Consider the following 16,469-nt stretch of genomic DNA (forward strand, 5'->3'; position numbering starts at 1 on the left):
TATGGACATGACAACTATGTTTCACATTTATTTAAAATACAGAGTCCGCCAGAAAAATGTATACAATCTTTGTCAGGCTCTATCGAGATATCGATAATGTCGTTCGATTTGAGTTACGAGTGTGTTGTAGTACGATCTTTGGCTCAACAGGTGTTAATACTTTTATCTTGGAATTGAGAAAATAAGATGGCCGGAGCACGCTTGACATTCGAGCAACGAAAATGTATATTGAAGTGATTTTTCAGGTTTGATGATGCCGTTGAAGTGCAAAGTCAGTGAAGGCGGGAGTTGGAAAAGGGAACCGCCAACCCACATAACAATTAAATGCATCATTGACAAGTTAGAATTGCACGGAACGTTTTGTGATATTCATAAAGGAAGATCAGGAAGACAGCGTACAGCTACAAGTCCTGCATCGTCGGCACTTGTGTTGGAAATTATTTTGTAAATTCTACTCGGAAGTCTGCTACGCAACGTGCACGTGAAGTGAGGGTTAGCAGTACAAGTGTACGAAGAATCCTGAAAGCTGCAAAGTTGAAAGTTTACGTTACACGATTACTGAACGCGATTTATGATGACGATCCTGATCGCCGAATGCAATTTTGCGAATGGTATCAGAAAATGGCAACGGATGACGAACAATTTGTGACGAAGGTAGTGTGGAGTGAGGAGACGCAATTTAAACTTAATGGAACTGAGAATCTGCATGACAGTGTGTGCTGGACAGCGGAAAATCCGCATGTTTTATGTGGATAAAGCGCTCAATCCACCAGGCGTCCATTTGTGGTGTGGACTATCAACCAGGGGATTAGTAGAACTCTCTTTCTTTGATGTTACTGTCACTGGAGAAATGCACCTGGAAATTTTACACAGATAAATTTTTGCAGGTATATGTTCTCTTTATGGAGCTGATGAAGAGCTCTTCTACCAACACGACGGGGCGCCAGCACACTACCACCTAGGCACACGAGCTTTCCTGAATGATAATTTTCCGGGGCATTGGATTAGACGAAGAGGGCCCATTGAGTTCCCTACCGGCCGGTGTGGCCGAGCGGTTCTAGGCGCGCCAGTTTGGAACCGCGTGACTGCTGCGGTCACAGTTTCGAATCCTGCCTCGAGCAGGGATGTGTGTGATGTTAGGTTAGTTAGGTTTAACTTGTTCTAAGTTATAGGGGACTGATGACCTCAGATGTTAAGTCCCATAGTGCTCAGAGCCATTTGATCCATTTTTTGAACTTCGCTTCAGATTACAGCGACATGTGCAGCGATCTCCACTGTAACATTGACTGAGGTTGTTGCGGCGACCGCTCGTCTTTCTGTTATGTGTACAGCCGCCAACGGTAACATTTTGAACAATTAAAGTAACAATGTGCGAAACTGTAGGTTGTAAAACATGTGTGATAACTATTAAATGTAAAATAACACATAAGTAATACTTTTCGTTCCTTAAAGTGTGTATAAATTGTACTTGCGGACTCCGTATTTAACGTGTGTTTGTAAATATATTTTGCCTGTATCTCTAACGAAGTTCGTCTTGCAGATTCATTTCCTCACAGCTCACTATTTATGACATCAAATCTTCTGAATTATATATGACGTACAAATAAATAATTTTCTAAGTACGCTCTACGGGATTTGTGGATACGTCTGTGACAAGTGTTGCGAATGCAGTTGATAGTTAAGAACCAATAGATTAATAAGCCATGCATGATGTGTCAGTACTTCACGCTTCTTATTCTTTGATATCATGCCTCCTCAGTTATATGTGGTACAACGATGGTAGACTCTGTGGTATTGTGAATACAGCGTGCAAAGAGGTGTCTCGTACACAGTAGTACAGAAGTAATAAATTAAAACTTGATGCTGTGCGAACAGCGAAAATGCAGAAACGGCAAACTAATTTCCTTTCTTCATTTCCTGGAGTTGTCAACGAGAGAAATTTGCAAGACACTGAGTGCTCTCATTCTCAGGTCAAATACTGAAAGCATGGAGTACGGTTATTCGCGTGTTATGGGTTACACTGCTATTTTTCTGTGTGTGTCAGAATGTGTTCCAGGGGGTATATGAGAGAGGAGCGACGAGGAGAGAGACAGTCGGAGAGGGAAAGAAAGACATGGACATCGAGATATGGCAGAGGAGACGGAGAGAGTGAGGGGAAGAAGAGATGGAAGTGAGAGAAGAGAGACAGGCGCACTGGACAGGAGATATTGTGAGAAAAAGATGAATAGAGAGAAAGGGGGAGGAGTACATGAACATAGTGTGGCAGGAGGAAGTGAACGGAGCAAGACCGGGTTAGTAGATGGCCAGAGAGAGGTGGAAAGAGGAGATGGGAAGAGAGAAGTGGTAGAAGTAGACAGACAGAGGGAAGGGGCGTTTGGGAAGTGTGCATGAGGAAGATGGTGACGTAGTGGTCAATTGGAGATGGAGAGTGTGTGAGTTAGCAGATGGAAGGGAGGAAACAGAAAACGTGTGTATTTCTTCCTTTCTAATAGTAAGCTGGGAGAAATAAATACTCGGGCGCCCCCGTGTTCTCAGCCAATAAATATATAAGAAACGGCAACTGGCTCTCAAAACTAAACTAATATCGTACTAAAATAAGCAAATCATAATTCGCACAGGCCAAATAAGTTGTTCTTTAAAAGTTAACTTTAAGAGAGCAACGAAAGTAGACAAACGGGTGGACATAGAACGAAAAGATTATAATACCGCAGAGTGACCAGAAATTTTGATGAGTTAGTATGACTCCATTCTTGCGAAAAGAAAATTGTGTAGTTCAATCTTTAAAAGACATATGGAGTAGACAAGTGTGAGTGTATGTAAAGAATACAATAAAATAAGCGGACAATAATCTGTGATGGGTATAACAGGTTCACAGTCATGAGAATAATACCGAAGGAAGCAATATGAAAAAGCAGAAAGTCTGATGACCTAAATATATCATGGAGTTATGGTATTGCGTAGGTGACGGTTTTATATTTAGTTCTTACCACACCAGAAGTCACATACACTGATCAGTCAGAACATTATGACCACAGACCTACTATACATATAAACACGTCCAGGCAATAGCGGCGTCACACGGCAAGGAATGACTGCTAGTCTGACACACGCTTGTGCATGTACTATCAGTGACAATGTTGTTCGTTTGTAGAATAGGGAAGGCGCGCGGTCTATCTACGTTGGGCTGAGGTCAGATTGTGATGGCCCAGAGGCTCGGCATGACCGTGCCGTGAACTGCACGACCTACCGAGTTTTCGAGAAGTGCTGTGGTGAATGACTTCAAGATGCAGCGTCGTCGGGTTGGGCGGCAACAACTCATTACAGAAGTCAGACTGCAAAACCAGTACAGGTGGCGAACTGTGACGAAACTAAGATCAGACTTTAAGGCTGCGCACAGTTCAAGTGTATCTGAGTACACAGAGCACCGAACACTCCTAACGAATGGCCTCCACAACTGTCGAAGCATCCGTGTGTCCATGTTAGCACCTGACGTCCGTAGCTACGACTCAAATGGGCACGTGAGCATCGTCACAGGATTGGCACAGTGGCAGAGCGTTTCACGGTCCGATGAATCCCAACAGATTCTTCATAATGCCGATGGGAGGGCGCCAATCCATCGTCTTCCAGGTTAACAGCGCCTTGACACCTGTACTAGGGGATGGAGACAAGATGGCGGCGGCTCCATTATGCTCTGGAGAACATTCACGTGAGCATCCGTGGGTCCAGTCTAGCTTCTGCAAGGCACCTTAACGGCAGGGAGTACACTGTTTGGAGACCAAGTACATCCCATTATGACGATTACGTATCCTGACAGCTGTGGGATTTCCAGCAAGATAATGCACCATGTCACGAGACCAGGAGTGTGGTGGAGTGGTTTCACGAACACCCCAACCCGCCAGATCTGTACCCTACCGAACACACGTGGGATGTGACCGAACGTGGCTTCAGAGCTTATCGCTCCCCTTCCCAGAATTTACGGGAATTGGGTGACTCGTGTGTGCAGATGAACTCCAGCGACCTATCAAGGTGTCACTGCTTCCTTGCCACGACGTGACAGCGCTGTTATCCGTGCCAAAGGTAGACATACCGGCTATTAGATAGGTCGTCATATGTTCTGTCTGATCAGTGTATGTGTAAAGCCCGTATGAAGCAAAGTTCATGGGCAACTGAAGCCAAATATATTCAAAACAAAATCCGTTTAAAACGTATGTTTATGATAATACTGCTGTAGAAATTAATAATGAAAGCGAACAGACATTGTATGAACATCTTCAACTTTTGTAGTCCTGTAATAAGACCGTAATAAGACATTGTATGATTTGCAATTATTAATAATACACCCACTATTTGATTTATACGGATTTATTTAATTGTTAGTATTTGTCCTGTTATAAGACAAATATTTCGACTATATAATACTACGCCCCTCATTTAAATATATGTTCATTAGCTATGAAAAAAAGGCTTCATAAAGGCGTAAAATTATCTTAAGGTGAGATCTGAAACTCTTCATTGGAAATGATCGTGCATGGATGAGGGCAATGAGATTTGGACAGTGAACCACCAACGATAAAGGACAGCGTCTGCTTGAGTGTTCAGATGAACATAACATGATACAACAATCATAATCTTTCAAGTGCATAAAATAAAACACTGCACCTGGAAAGTCAATGTGATAATGACAGCCATCTCATCGATTTTATATTAACGTTGAGAGCGTAAAGATATCAAATAAAGTCTAACAACAGTTCTCCAGAATTAGACGTAGACACCGAAAATGAGTGTATGTTTGTAAGGTCTAATTTAAGATTTAATATAAACCAAAAAACTAAAACAAATAGTTGGAATATTGAAAAAAACTGGGAAGTTAAAAGAAGAGATTTTGCTACTAGAGTAAGCATTGTTACTAATTTCAGTAATGCTTTAACATCGCTGTGCCGTTTTTGATACATCTTGGAGTTGCTCACCATGTTCAGATCCATTATTCCAGCATCAAGGTCTTTCTTCCACTCTTTTCTACTTGTGTAGCGCTCCACATAAGGTGTCGCTTCCTTCGTTTTCTTCCTGCAGGGAAGACACGAACAGCACAAGATGCTGCGTAGCACCTAAGAAGCCAAACAAAGTCGCTATACGCGTAAACCAGTGCCCATACATTAAGACAACGATGACGCCGCCTCAAACGTGGACTACACAGCAATCAGAAAGTTTTTTTTGTTTTTTTTTGTTTCTTTGTTTTTTTTTGTGCACTGGCTCTGACAAGGATTTGGCGCTTGCCTCTTGGAATAATGTCTTGAAACTGTAAAATCTGCGTTACTAGGCGTATTTATTCCAAACGTTGAAAAAAAATTAATTGTATACTTCGATCAATGCTTCACGTTCAGTGGGACTGTGGTGAAGTGCAATATCGAACAGTGCGGGTATGCATGCGTTTTCGAATTAGTTTTACGTTACATCAAGTGAGCAGTTATGAGATACAATGGAGGCTCAATCAGTATCCTCCTGCTTCATTTATCACAGGCGAACTGGAATTCCACATTACCAAGCCGTAACACAGTGTCAGTGTTCAGGACGTCCACGACGAATGGCAGCTGCAGTTAACTCCGAGATAATATCTGGAGTATCATATTAACAAGTGTGGTATATTTTCTTATCCGAGCAGAGTTAGACATGAGAGACGTAAGAATTTTAACTCTAATCATTATTTCCAGTCATCATTTTCATTGTCCTTCAGTGGCATATTCGGTTAGCCGTAGACAACAGAGACAGCCTGCTACAAGAAATCCATCTAAAAATCGTGTGTGCTGCTTCGATTTCCGAAACGTGATCCAAACTATATAGGCGTATCACCTGTAGAAGGTCCTTTGTTACTAGGTCAGGCAGACTCGACTCTAAAGGGGGTGCCGCTGTCCTGCTGCGGCAGGAATTACTTTCTTTCTAGGGAAATTCGTGTACAAGAGACCCAGGACAAAGCTCACCTGATGTAATGGAAGGCAGTCACCACATAGTCCTCAACGACGGCTCTCCTGTCCTGGAGTCTCTCACCACAATAGTGGCTCACGTATTTCTTGCCACCAAAAGTGAATATTAGTACTCGGTCAATATTGCATATTGCATCAAAAATCAGGATAAGGTAGCTTTTCCTGCTATTTGGACGATGGAAGCGACAACAAGAGACGTGGAATTCTTTCCTAAAAGTCATTCAAAAAATGGTTCAAATGGCTCTGAGCACTATGGGACTTAACATCTATGGTCATCAGTCCCCTACAACTTAGAACTACTTAAACCTAACTAACCTAAGGACATCACACAACACCCAGTCATCACGAGGCAGAGAAAATCCGTGACCCCGCCGGGAATCGAACCCGGGAACCCGGACGCGGGAAGCGAGAACGCTACCGCACGACCATGAGCTGCGGACGAAAAGTCATTGGAGCATAAATAACAAAAACTGGTACTGTTTCAAAAAGCAATAATACAGTTGCTGAAGTAAGTTTACCAGAGACCGGCTCAGTGTAAGTATCTTACTACACATTCTAGAGTATTAAATGCGAAAGAATTCTAGTATCAAAAGCGACATTAAACTTAATTACGTATTAAGAACTCCGTGGTACGGTGGAATACGGAATACTCACCAGTGACTGCCGAACGTCGTCTAGAACATAAGAAGGTTAAAATCTTCTCATCTGTGGAAGATTACCCGTGAAACTTGGATGTAAATGCTCGAACTAACATGTTTTAAAAATTGTGAAAACCACTTAACTGGATAAATTCTCCCCAGCAGCCATCGCATATGATCATTTCCTAAGACCCCCGTCTCAGATGAAAGAGATAAATTATATACGGAAGTCCTCTACGAATTCAGTCCTTGGAATGTGTTATGCTCACTGTCGTCTGCTCTCGTGACAAATCGTCCCTTCAAGACTTTTCTACGAACCTTTCGACATCTGAATTAGAGTCTGCTACCTCCCTGAACAGTTCAAATAATGGTTCCAGTTCCCTAATCTAAATCGGTGCCTGGAAGTCCAACTTCCTACATAACTATCCCGTTGTCGGCTTGTCGACGTTTACTGAAAGAGCTCTTAAAAGACTTATTTTGTTTTGTATTCGTATCTTTCCACAGCGCGGTACCAAGTGTGTAAGAATAAAAAAAATTACTCATACAAACTCAAGAGGTCTCCCTAAACGCTCAGATCAGCGCGCTACTCTGTTTTTAATACACACACGAGATATGAAGGACATCATTACACCAGATGTTAAATCTCTCAAGTATGCAAACGATTTATCGCTTTTCTTCCACATTTAAAGACCAAATCTCTATGCCTAATGTCAAGCAGAGCCATTTACACCTTCAATGACTGTATGACTGCCAACGACCTAACAGTTTGACTAAGAAATTTTCTACAGTTGTCATCAGCCCATTATGTAACCACGAAAAGAAGCAACATTAACGCAATGAGACCTGCAGCTGGAACTTGACGTTCTGACCACTGTAAGTCTGTCTTCGTCCGCTGCATCATCGGTTAGAATGATCGTTGTACCATACCGTTGCGAAAGGTGCACTTCATCAGTTTGTTTGTAGAATTCGGGTGCAGGCTTGTGGGCCTTGGAGAACTGCGATCAGCTTACAAGAATGTCTTACTAGGAGAAGTTGTCGAAGCCCTGCTGCATGACGACGTCAGTACTTGGAGAGATATTTTAATAGCCAAGTAGGGCAGCAGCCCAATACAGATTAATCATGCTCCTGCGACAAATGAGGGTGTATTCCACACACAAGGTCTGCATTGGAAATGAGGAGTGTTTGCCCTCTGCTAGTGAAAGCATTAGGCTCAGTGCACAGTATCTACAGTTAGGTCCAAACTGATAAATCCATAGACCAACTTAGAAATCCATTCCGCTATCAGACGTAAAATCTCGGTAGTCACTATTTACAGTACGATGAAAAATTGCCATGGCACAATGAGTTCCAGTTTCATTGCCTACTTTAAACTTTACTGACGCACTTTGTTCACTTTTATATTGATTGCTTTTAATTTCATGAGACTTCAGCAGAAAGATGCGTATTACTTCTCCCGCAGCTGAAGTATTCCTAAGAACTCCGTCTGCCGCCACCTTGTTAATATTTTACTGCAGAAGCGGCAGCGATTCGAAAGGCTCTGACATTAGGTATTTATGTGAGGCTCCAGAACCTGCTGTAGTCTAGCAATCAAAAAGCGTGTTCCATTCTATTCAGACTAGAGTGTAATAGTAAGATGAATATTCAGGTATTTGAAATTTTACTACAAGCATTGAGAAATAAACGAAAAGGCATGAGAATTTCATTCCAATGGGCCCCAGATCATGTATGGCTGGCTTAGGAGACTTAAAGCTGGCGAAGAATTCCAATGATTCTGGATGTGCGGTGAACGTCGTTCTACCATCCTCAGATTTCCAGCTGTGGGCGACACTGCGATCCAGCCAGTAATTAGAAGGTTCTTCTGTCTTCGAGACTTTCAGCCTAGCAGGAAGCTGAAAACTATCTTGGCACTTATTCCTATGAACCATAAGTTCATCCTAACCACTTACATTTGGTCGGTGTCAGGGATATCCGTTTGTACGAGTGTCAGAACACACAAGAAAGAAGGAGACGCAAGTTACCATCTGTTTACCTACAAGTACTTGGAAATACATCAAAACTCTTTAGTGCTAAACCTTCTGAAATTGATGATTCCCATTCCAACGAGTGCTCATGTTTTGTTATATCATAGGGATCCTCAAATATCTTCCCCACTCCTTCTGATGCATTTACGCTACATACTAATTTTATTTTCGTCTAGCTCAGAAAAGTAAGTAAATTCGCTGTCCTCGATTGTGTCTTGTACTTCACACCACGTGCTTTCTGTTCATTGCGTACTTTCGTTTGACTCCAGAAACATGTTTATCGCAGCGTTAGCATGGTTTTAAGAAATAGAGGTAATTTCTGTACTTTTGGACTGCATTGACTATAGAAACTGCTTCCCGCGAAACCCACATTCTCAACGTATTGTCCCGCACTACATTCGTAGTGCCCCCGCCCATTATACTCATTACTCGCGGCGCGTTGGCCATTCCCGTAAGAGTTCGAGAACTGTTTGTGCATTTGCACAGAAGAAGATGGTCAAGTGGCCGGTGAGCCTTAACTATATATATACTAAGATGGTATCTGTTCTTTCGGACGCGTCCGAAAGAATAGATACCATCTTAGTATTTACACAGCTGTTCTACAATGGCTGCGTGGCCAGGAACGGGTTTCTATAGTCGAGAAAGTGAGCGACTGTTAAAACATTTCGAGTCTTGCTTACAGAGCTTTGATGACTGTGTTGCAAAACATTGTCACGTATCTGTGTTTGTTTGAAGTTTAATGCAGCAATCAATATAATATACTTGGCGTGACATAACAACGTGCAACGTTCTTTCTGAAGGCTCTGGAATGAACAATTTTCTGATAGTATTTTATGACATAATAATTAACTAACATTTTGCAGTACTTAAGTAAAAATGTTAATATACACTCCTGGAAATGGAAAAAAGAACACATTGACACCGGTGTGTCAGACCCACCATACTTGCTCCGGACACTGCGAGAGGGCTGTACAAGCAATGATCACACGCACGGCACAGCGGACACACCAGGAACCGCGGTGTTGGCCGTCGAATGGCGCTAGCTGCGAGGCATTTGTGCACCGCCGCCGTCAGTGTCAGCCAGTTTGCCGTGGCATACGGAGCTCCATCGCAGTCTTTAACACTGGTAGCATGCCGCGACAGCGTGGACGTGAACCGTATGTGCAGTTGACGGACTTTGAGCGAGGGCGTATAGTGGGCATGCGGGAGGCCGGGTGGACGTACCGCCGAATTGCTCAACACGTGGGGCGTGAGGTCTCCACAGTACATCGATGTTGTCGCCAGTGGTCGGCGGAAGGTGCACGTGCCCGTCGACCTGGGACCGGACCGCAGCGACGCACGGATGCACGCCAAGACCGTAGGATCCTACGCAGTGCCGTAGGGGACCGCACCGCCAATTCCCAGCAAATTAGGGACACTGTTGCTCCTGGGGTATCGGCGAGGACCATTCGTAACCGCCTCCATGAAGCTGGGCTACGGTCCCGCACACCGTTAGGCCGTCTTCCGTTCACGCCCCAACATCGTGCAGCCCGCCTCCAGTGGTGTCGCGACAGGCGTGAATGGAGGGACGAATGGAGACGTGTCGTCTTCAGCGATGAGAGTCGCTTCTGCCTTGGTGCCAATGATGGTCGTATGCGTGTTTGGCGCCGTGCAGGTGAGCGCCACAATCAGGACTGCATACGACCGAGGCACACAGGGCCAACACCCGGCATCATGGTGTGGGGAACGATCTCCTACACTGGCCGTACACCACTCGTGATCGTCGAGGGGACACTGAATAGTGCACGGTACATCCAAACCGTCATCGAACCCATCGTTCTACCATTCCTAGACCGGCAAGGGAACTTGCTGTTCCAACAGGACAATGCACGTCCGCATGTATCCCGTGCCACCCAACGTGCTCTAGAAGGTGTAAGTCAACTACCCTGGCCAGCAAGATCTCCGGATCTGTCCCCCATTGAGCATGTTTGGGACTGGATGAAGCGTCGTCTCACGCGGTCTGCACGTCCAGCACGAACGCTGGTCCAACTGAGGCGCCAGGTGGAAATGGCATGGCAAGCCGTTCCACAGGAGTACATCCAGCATCTCTGCGATCGTCTCCATGGGAGAATAGCAGCCTGCATTGCTGCGAAAGGTGGATATACACTGTACTAGTGCCGACATCGTGCATGCTCTGTTCCCTGTGTCTATGTGCCTGTGGTTCTGTTAGTGTGATCATGTGATGTATCTGACCCCAGGAATGTGTCAATAAAGTTTCCCCTTCCTGGGACAATGAATTCACGGTGTTCTTATTTCAGTTTCCAGGAGTGTATTTCAGTTGTCACATTACAAATAAAATACCTAAAGATAATCAGTGAAAACATGTCATTATCAGGATGTAAAACGATTTTGATGAATGATGTAGCATATATGAGTCTACTTGCCCTAATACTTTTATGATTCATAAGAATTTTTTTAAAATTTGTTATTTTCGACTTATTCGGTCCCAGAACATTTAATTGACAACCAATACAAAATTTTCGTTCGCAAAACCCAAGCTCAGAACCGAGGAGAATAAATAAAGCTCCTGTTTGGAATTTTAGGCTTTGCCGGAGTAATCAGAATCGAAAGTCTCCTCAGAGGCCTGTATACTACGAAGACCTGCAACCTTGGCATCAGTTTTCAACAGGACTCAGCAGCAGGCGTTCTGATAAGGATGGGGAACAACTGGATCGCCGAAATACTGAATGAAATTGATTTTATAATGCGGCAGCCAACCTTAGGTGTCATTTAAGAAAGCCCTTATTTGCTTTATACGAAATAATAGTGTGGTTGTACGAAATATGGTTTGTTATTTATAAGTGAATACTATTGTTAATCTCTGTGTGTACGCATTTCATTCTCTCTTGAATAGTACTTCGTGTTTTCTGACTACGTTTGATATGTGAAGATTCCTTAGCTCTAAGTATTGAACATATCTGTAACAGCAAATTAATTTAAAACCATTGTATACATTATTTGTACTATGTTTTCTCTGCATATATGAGTTGACATTTGGACCACGCAGTTTGCAGTATGGCTCAGTAAACCTAAGCGAGATAATGTAGTAATAATAAAATTAATAAAAATGCAACAAAGTAAAGGCTGTGTGTGTGTGTGTGTGTGTGTGGCTGTGTGTGTGTGTGTGTGTGTGTGTGTTCGCTGTCCTACCTATGCCTTCTTCATATAACTCCATACTTTACTTCCTCTGCTCCCCAGTTGATTAAAGTCGACTTGAGAGTTAATATGAGAGGACTAACAGGAATGTCGATAGATTAACGACCCCAGGAGGGAATGGAAACCGGCGCATCAAATGTATCTAATGCCTAGCAGCGCCTAGCAGCCTACATCTGATGTCTTAATGAGATACAAAGTGTTCTTTGAGTTATGGCTGAGAAAGAAGAGAAGGCCGTGTTGGCGAAGTGGTTAACGCGCTGGAGTTTCATACATCTCGAGGTGCTGAGATCCCCATTCAACGTTTTCGCCTGAATTTTATTCATTTTCTCAGTCCACTTCGAGCAGGTGCCGGAATGGTTCACCTGAAAAGGTTATGATCCGTTTATTGGTACACCTTTGTCCGATCCGAACGTCGACGAGACGTCAAAAGCAAATTTTCGTTTCTACTTATCTAGGAAATCACAAAGTAGGATAAAATTTGAGCGCGGTTCTAAAAATTCCTTTAATCAGTTGGCAACTTTTTGGATCCTTAATCGATTGCTTGGATATAGAATCAAGTTTGCATCATCTTAATTCCTCCGTTCAGCCTACTAAAAACATTCACTGTTTTATTTAGAGTTGAAAAGCCAAGAATAAAGGTAATGCCTCATAGGGTAAAACTGGTTATCATCGATATCCATCCAACTTTCCTGAGTTCATGTTGTCTCCCTGAGGTACTAGACGTACCCTAGCAGCAGTAACCCTAATCAGTTTCTTTCACTGAATAATTCAATTATGAATCCATCGTCATCAAATATTTGAGACTCAAAAAATAAGTTCTAGTTGCGTTTACTGTATGTCCTTATCCGTGTTACACCAGTTCTCAATTTGCTCCCGTCACAGAATGAGGAAATTCTGTGGTCTTTCAGCTCTTTTTGTGTGGGCATAGATCTTGTAATTTATATGCACATCACACTTAAGCACGTTTACATAACTATATTTCAGTTGCGCCTTTCTTGTTATTGATATGTCACTGCATCCAAAATAGCACACTGATGATTGTAAACTCGGCAACACGCAAATACAAGTTAGAAAATCTAAATTGTGTCGTTATTGCTCATACTTACCCCCAAACGTCCGATATTAGACACTCAGATCGGTACCAAACTTTGTGTGTCAATAGAGTACCAACCAAAACACCGATTTAGTTCGTGCTGGGTGCTGTCGTCCAATAGAACATTCATAAACGATAATCAAAAGGAACACCGGCACAATCGAGTATAGGAGAAGCGTATATGTGATAAAACGGCACAGAGAGCTGTTGTATGTGAGTGGGCAAGGCGTTAGCTTCTCGTGTTAAACTTCCCGAGTTCGAAGTCAGTTTGGAATATATGAGGGCGATTTTTTTTAAAAAAACGGTTTACGCGTGAAATTGTCATAAGGGATAACATATTCCTGACATGTAAAAGGACGTTTCGGTGTTTGTAGCAATGTTATTTTAGCTGGCCACCATATACCGTTATCCAGGAACCAAGGAAAGCGTAGGGGGTGCAACGAACATAGTTTATTTATTTTCCTTTTCTCTCACTAATACCACCGAGAATAGCAGGTTGATACTCTATCGACACACAACGTTTGGTATTGATCTGCTTCACATCTGGAGGTTTGGGTGTTAGTGCTAAAATGCTATGAAAGGGGGGAGGATCATCACATAGAGCCGACGACGATGTAGTTCGGCTACACATGTTGCAAGGTCTTGACTTCCAACGCCTAAAAAAGCATATGTGACATATTTTCCTGAACCTGTAAACCACTATAACACGTTCCGAAATGCTTCACGTTAATGATAATGCCAATCCGAGAATCACAGCCAGTATGAACGTTCTTACTGCGGACTGTTTCACTTCTATCTCCCACTACGTATGGTCGTAAGTAGTGGAAAACAAACTACTGACACTGTCAGCGAATAGTGATGATGATACAACAACTGTGTGTTTTTTATTTACTTATTCTTAGCATTCTTCTCACATGCATCTGACAACGTATTTGCATTCCCTTCTACCTTCTTGTGGAATGAACCCAATCACTTACGGTAATAAGGCAAGTTGGTTCGTACATCCAGAGGAAACTGTTTATTTAATTTGGATGCTCGTTTTGCTATTGCAGTTTTACATTTGCGTTGAAAACGATTCCATAATTACTGGACATAATTCGGTCAGTTCTGATCTTTAAAAAAAGAAAAAAAAAGACATAGGACATGAGTCTGCAAGTTGTACTACATTGAAGATGCCTAAGTTGATTGCAAATCCGCTTAAACAATCGGAATTATCTATCAGTCACTTCGTTGGCCATACTGGCACAAAAATGCAGGACGATAAGAGAAGACCATATTGCTGAATTTGATTTTCCGAAAATCACAAAAGATCGTAATTCGGATGCTACTTTCAGTCATTACACAAACGTGGAAGTGTTAGTTTTGAGACAAGTATTCAGGATATAGGAAATCAACTGAAATCCCTTGCCAGAAGAAACGCATCAAGGTCGGATAAGAAGTTGGGACATTCTATAGAGTCACTCAAAGAAGTTGCACCCCTTCGATTACAAGTTTATTATAGGTCGCTGGAGTAATTAGGTAGCTGGAGCAACTGACGGTACCAAGCGATGGGAAAAGAAGCGTAGGTCAATCCAGTTTTCAGAAGACGTCGCCGGGCAGACATGGTAATACGGTGCTACTGACAACGTCCGTCTGTTGTAGATCTGTGGAACAAGTTTTATGCTCACTCATTTGGACGTTTCAGCAGAAAGAAAATCTGTAAAAGAGTTTTCTGCAGACAGAGATCTTGACCCACTTAACAAATAGTTCGGAAGCTGACTCAACCAGTAACTATATACCATCGGGATTTTTCTCACTATGTAGGCGTTAACTGATGCATGCTATTTTAAAAAGTTTCAGATGTTCTTGCAGGATGTAGTATTATTCAAAACTGAAAGAAGAAAATAATGACGTGTTCTGAAACAAGAACATATTGAGATATAGATCATTAAATATCATCAGTTCACAGTCTCCGTCTTTGTGGGGTCATGATTGCTTCAGCATCAGTTAATGCACAGCATTTGCAGATGACAGACTCATTGAGCGAGACACTTATCCGAACAGGTGAACAAGTGCTTTGTATTACCGATTACCAGTCCTATTGCAGAACTGTGTACAGCGGGGCACCATACCGCACCGTTTCTTAGGCGATATTCTCGCCGAGTAGGTCCGGTATCATGTCCCCATCATTCACCGGAGACGAATGTGCCGGATTTCTGGCTGCGGAGGCATTTATGGTCATCGGTGTATGCCCAGTCCATCGACAAAGTGCGAACGTAACAGGAGCGTGTGACCAACGCATGTAACGCAATCCGGACAGAGGCAGGTGTATTTGAAAGAGAGTGTGCTTAACAGAGAAGGATGTCATGATGCGATAAAATCACATGCCGCCCTACTTATAGACTCTAGTTCCATGTGTGACTACGGAAAATTTCCTTGCTGATTTGGACAATACTGCGTCAGTTTGGAATGTATGACACTTGTTTTCGAACAACTGTATTTATCCACAGGTAGTGTAGGTGATGATCGTATGTCGCAAAGACTGACCACAAAGAATAAAAATAATTAATGCCGTTAAATGGATGAAAATTTATGAGGTGCTTTGATCACGAGATTGGTTATCCGTCACTGGAATCAGTCACGGTCTTAGAAACTCTGGAGCTTAAGTTCGGACCGGTTTAAAGTTGAACTATCCAACAAACACTTGTTACGGCGCAACGGACGCAAGTAGCCAAGAGGTCCACAATGTTCCACCTATTACGCACGACTGAAGGACATACGTATATGAAACAAATGCTACTATGGTATGATGCAGGACTCTCGCATAGTCAGCTTAACAGCTGATGCATCCACATTGGTGATAAGAATAATACAGAGAAGAATGAGAGAGAATGATCTGGATCTGCTTCTGGATTTGCCTTTGTTGCAGATGGACACGAGCAAGCAGTCCTGACACAGTGATTGATAATTGAAGCAAGATTTATGGAAAATTAAGACAAAAGACAACAGACTAAGTGTTCGGCAATGTAAAATGGTACCACATGTTCAAAATTTACAGGAAATGTGTAGCCTGTAGGAAATACGGATAATATATGTACAAGAAGCAAGAGGGAACGAAGCAAATGAGAACCAAGATCGGAGAGCTCTAATTAGACAGGACCCTATGGTTCAACCTGTACGTCTTAGAAACTATCAGGGGTGTACAAGAGAAATTCATGAGTTGGATTTGAATTTAAATTGGAAGATATCAATGAGAGGATTTGTTGATGACATTGCTACCCTCATTGAAAGTTACGTAGAATTGCAAGACCTGTTGAATGGAATCAAAAGTCTAAAGAGCACACACAGTAGTTACAGAGTAAACCAGAGAGATTAGAAAGCAATTAGGAGTAGGGAAAAGGAGAACACCGATAAGCTCAAAATAAAAATTGGGTCACGAATTAGAAGAATGAAGGCCTTCCTGGTCAAAAGAAGCCCAGTAGTATCGCACATTGGCCTTAACAACTAATGAAGAAATTTCTTTGAGTATGTGTCTGGCATACAGCATTGTATGGAAGTAGTCAAG

This window comes from Schistocerca piceifrons, unplaced genomic scaffold (genome assembly GCF_021461385.2).
Source record: "Schistocerca piceifrons isolate TAMUIC-IGC-003096 unplaced genomic scaffold, iqSchPice1.1 HiC_scaffold_2521, whole genome shotgun sequence".
In the NCBI taxonomy this organism is placed as follows: Eukaryota; Metazoa; Arthropoda; class Insecta; order Orthoptera; family Acrididae; genus Schistocerca; species Schistocerca piceifrons.